This window comes from Cupressus sempervirens, chromosome 11 (assembly GCF_028749045.1).
Source record: "Cupressus sempervirens isolate cs-2001-9-10 chromosome 11, ASM2874904v1, whole genome shotgun sequence".
Classification (NCBI taxonomy): domain Eukaryota; kingdom Viridiplantae; phylum Streptophyta; class Pinopsida; order Cupressales; family Cupressaceae; genus Cupressus; species Cupressus sempervirens.
The window spans coordinates 609,214,757-609,219,993 of record NC_143128.1 but is presented as its reverse complement, the minus strand read 5'-3'; positions in this window follow the sequence as shown (position 1 = coordinate 609,219,993).

Below are 5,237 nucleotides of genomic sequence, written 5' to 3'. Positions count from 1 at the left end.
GAAGGGGAACGAGAAGAAGTTGAAGAAGATGATGATGAAGATGTTGAAGAATTTCAACCAGCTTTAGAAGCCCCACTTACAGTTACATGAGGTCAAGGATAGGACCAAGAGAAAGAAGTAGAACATGATGAAGGTGCTAAGGAAGAAGAAGCCAATGAAGTACCCAAACCTGTAGAAATAAGAAAAGAAATGCCGAGTAGGCAACAAAGAGTAAACCAAGGACAATTGTGAAACTTACACAACAAAAGCCAACAATACTTGTTACCAGGGATATCACAAGGGAAATTGCAAAAAAGACTCAAGAAGTTAAAAAGCCTAAAGGAAAAAGAGCTATTGTAGCTACCAAGCAAGATGAGCCTGAAAATAAATAGAGGAGAAAATGTGTAGCTCTAGCTTAATTAGATGATGAGAGGACTAAATCAGATGATAATAGTCAATTCCAAGTGGTAAGCCATAGTCCCTCTTTTCATTTAGACAACTTGTGTAATAATATAAAGAACAATGTAGGTTTATCAAGGTTGACACAAGTTGAGTTTGATAAACTTCGAAAGGTAAAAGTGAATAGGGTTGAAGAATTTATATATAAGATGATGACTACATTTAAGAACACACCTATTGAGCTTGCCAACTCATTATCCAAAAGTCTATATATGATAGAGTTGAACAAAGGTGGCAATATAATTTAACAGGTGAAAGGAATATAAGGGAGACTACTCTAGCTATAGTCATGCTAGAATTGGAAAACTCGTCTATGACTAAGGCCATAGATAAATACAAGGGGAGATTTGCTCCCAACTACAGAGCTTTCAACATTTTGCAGAATAATATTAAAGAGGTTGTCAAATAGAGCACCCAGATATGGAAATTTATCTATGGGTTGACAATAGAAAAGGAAATTGAACAAGCACCTAAGGAGGTAGGTGAGGAAAAATATGAACAAGAGGTAGTGGAGATTACCAAGGATGGATCTTTGAAAGATGGACATGAGGGAGGCGCAAAGAAGGAAGTAGATGTAGAGGCTATAGCTAAAGAAGAGCAGCAAACATATCATAATATACCTGAGGTACATATGCTAAGTGCCAGTCCCCCTCATGTGGACCTAGCAAATCAACATGATAAAATTAAGATAAAGGATTTTTTTGATAACACGATGTACAACATCAATTCTTTGATAGAGGATTATTTCAAAAAGGATGCTACATGATTCTAATTTAGCTATTAAATTATGCACTAATTCTATGTTAGTCAGTACAAATGAGATTGACAAAGCATCAACAAGGGAGAAACATAACACTAACACAAATAGTGTACCCCTTTCATCTATAGAGACAAGAGGTCCAGAAGCACTATAGGGTGTCATCATGTACACACATGTTTCAATGCCCATTGTGGTATATCAAAGAAAGGACGTAATGACATCAAATGTCAACACATTAATGCCAAATTATTTAGTGCAAGTGGTATTGATAGTTGAGTAGGATGGGACACAATTCCATATAGGTTAGGAAGTTAGTCTCACACCATTTCAAAGATACAAGGTGAAAAAGAAGATAAAACAAAGAAGGAGAAGGATAAGACTAAACAGTTAGTTTTGAGTATGAAATGAGAGGAACAAATAGAAATTTCAACATTGGTTATGCTACCAATCTTTGCATCTCCTATTCCTAGTCAAAATCTTCATAGGCTGAGTGTAGATGTTGCACCATTGCAATCATCAAGGCCTAGTCCTAATAAATACAAGGTTGGTGAAGGCACATCTTATGGAGATGTTAACTTAGATGAGGTGATTGAACTTCAAAATTTTGATCTAGCAATGATCACCATAGAAGAAATGAGCATACTGCAGGAAGCTCTAGCAAGGAAGAAGAACCAAGAGTTACTTAGAAGGGAGCATAAACAGAGACAAGTTCTACATGACATCAAAGACATATTTCCTAATGAATTTAGCCTCCTAGAACCTAATAAGAATAAACCTATTATTTAGAAACTAGTGAATGTGATTGATAAGATAAGTGATGCAGACTTGGATACAAATAATAAATTACTAGAATGGTCTAAGAAGAAGTTCCAATCAAAGGTCAACGAAAATATTTCTAGTGTAGTTGCACTAAGTTAGGTTGAGTTAGCAACCAAAAAGGAAGATGTGAAGAAGGTGTTAGAGAATATCCTTTGTCTTTACACAAAGTAGTGTGATGTGAATTTGTTCACACAAGAAGTATAGAGATATCTTGAACAAAAGGAGGGAGATCTAGTGATTACGAGTAAAGCATTAAAATTATCTCCTAGTCAAAGTCAGTCACATTTTCAAAGACTATTATCTACTCAAGGTCAGCTAACTATATTACATGCACAAGATGTAAATATTTGAGCTACCTTAATAATTATTCAAACCATGTTGACTCCACACATGGAGGTGCTGGACAAGGAACTAGCCTTTGCAGAAACATTGATGAAGAAAGATTCTCATCTTTCTACTCATGAAGGCTTAGTAGACCTTGCTATAGAGCTAGATGTTAAACTTTATTTTCTAGAGGTAGCATGCAAAAATTGGGATGCAACACTCAAGATAATAATGGAGGTCCATAAAACATTTTTGGACAAATACACTATTCATCTACCACCTAAGACATAAGTGTCAAAAAATGGGGATATTGAAGTTAGGGGGAATATTGAAGAAAGAGGAATTGAGATAGAAATAGAGAGAATACCCAAAGGGGGAGCTAATTCAAATCAATAAATGACAATAGTTCAACATATTTACTCAGTAGGAGTATTAGATTCAGATACAACATAGAAGAATTAGCTCAAGGGGGGTGATGAAATTTTGAGGTATGACTAATAGGTCATAGTTTTGAAAAAAATTCAATTTTTGAAATTTTGTATATGAACCAAGTAAATATTATAGATTATCTGAGTTATGCTCATAAGTTAAGATCATATAGGCATGAGAAAGTGTTTTTCCCACTCATGCCAAAGGGGGAGATTGTTGATCTCATTTTGGTTTTGACATATGAGTGACAATATGCTTAAGTCATTACTTAACAAGTATAGAGTGCATGTTGAATAAGTAGTGTATGCTGAGCATAAGTTGTTAGATAATGCATGCCAAGAAATATGTACAGTATGTGTCGAGTGCTAGTATGTGTCGAGCAAATAGTCAGTGTCATGTCACTCCAGTGATGAGAAAGCTAGTATATGATGAGTGATTTAGATGTTGAGTGAATAGTGGATGTTGAATCATTTAGAGGCCATGTTACAACATTGAATATATAGTGGATGCTACGCATCAAAGGCTTCAAGTGCCTAGTTAAAAGTTTTAGACATAGTTGTTTGTAATGGCAAAAAATCCTATTTAAACTATTTTTGGGCTGACTTAAGGATTTTTTTGCAATTCTAGATGATAAGAATGAATCTATATTGAGGATCTCTATGTAGTACATGAAACCAACCAGATTGAGGGATGTTCTAATCAGAAAAATGGGTTAATTACAATTTTTGGTTCCTACCTAACCTTAGGTCACCTAAGTGTTCTTAATGGGGAAAAATCCTAAAGTTTTTATGAGTGAAGAGATAATTTTTCATGCACAAAGAGAGCATTCATGGTGACTAAGGAGTTGTGAGAATATATATGAATTTCCAAATCAATTAGAGAGAACATATGAAAGTAGAGAGAGGAAAAAAGTGATGCATCTTATTAGAGAGCATCAAGTATATATTAGAAAAGAGGTGATCTGATATCTAGCAGAGAGGTGTTAACCAAAGGATCAAGGTTACAAAATTCTAAGAGGTGAATTAGTAAAAATATCTTAACTAAGTAGTTCTAGAAGACTTTTGTAAATCCTTTAACAAGGGTATTACTTCATTGTAAGTTGAAGTGCTTCAGCCAAGCACACTTTATCAGGGTGTTGAAATCCTTTAACAGGGTAAGATCTAACAATCTTTGTAAGCCTTTAACAAGGTAGACCATTCATAGGGTAGATGATATTTTATGATCAAACATTGGAACCTTTATTGGATACACTTTACAACTGTAGTAGTGAATATTTGTGGGTGTTATCCCTACCCTAGTTTTACCTTCACATTGGAGGGTTTCTAGGTAGTCAAATATCTTGTTTCATATGTGTTGAATATTATTTATTTTCATGCCATGGATGAATATGCTTAGTTTTCTATTTTAGTTTACATGAAAATTGTGAGATGGATGTGTGGTGAATGTTTTAATAGAAAAAATTTTGAAGTACTAGTTTTACCCCCCTCTTAGATTTTTCTTTCCCTATTATATTTCCAACACATTATATAAAAAAAATTATATGAAATTCCATTGCCGCTACTTACAAATTGAGAGTGAAGATCAATAAAGCCACCAGAGCCAAGCTTGTGTTGGCCAACCTTTTGTAGTCTTGCTTTTGTAACTTTTGATGTGTCCTGCAGTCTATGAAAAGTTTGAAACATGTTAGATTATATAAATAAAATGATCACTAATTAGTGCATGATTACATTCTACCTAATGCTATCATGACACACCTTATTTTTCCCTCTTCTAGTTCAATTCCTCTACCCTATAGCCTTTTCTCTTTTGCATCTTCTAATATTTCATTCCACTCCATCGATGGAATCATAGGAGGATGCTCGTACTTTGGGTTATCCTTTAGAGCCCTTCTATATTGGTCCCTCAGAATATTTATATATTTTGATACTCTTTTAGGAAGTAGGTCACTATCAAAACTATTTTTACCAAAGAAGTCCTCAAAAGATGTAATGAGCTGATTTTTTAATTCAAGACCCTATTTATTCCATCTTTTTTGAAAAAATAGAATTGCTAGATCAATAACTTTAACATAGTACAATAAATGGAAGATAAGAACAATATTGTAGCAATGATATGAAAATACGTACCGTTTATGTATGGTGGGTCCAAATAGCTTCAACATTATTTCCAAAATAGTATCATAGGAAATATCATTTCCTACAAAAGCATCATGGGATTATCAGTCTAAAATGAATTGTGTATAAGTAAACTACAATTACACTATAAATAATAAATTTTTTAAAGCACTTGGAAGCTTTGGTAATTTTAACAGAAATATCGTTTTCTTGTTTAGCAACAATGTCCCTACAATTGAACCAATAGTAGTCACACAGGCTACTTCAGGAAGTGGTTGAGCTTCACTAGTAAAGGTCTCTGTTGTTCTATCAACTATAGTTCTATCTATTAGTTCTCAAAATAGGTCCATGAG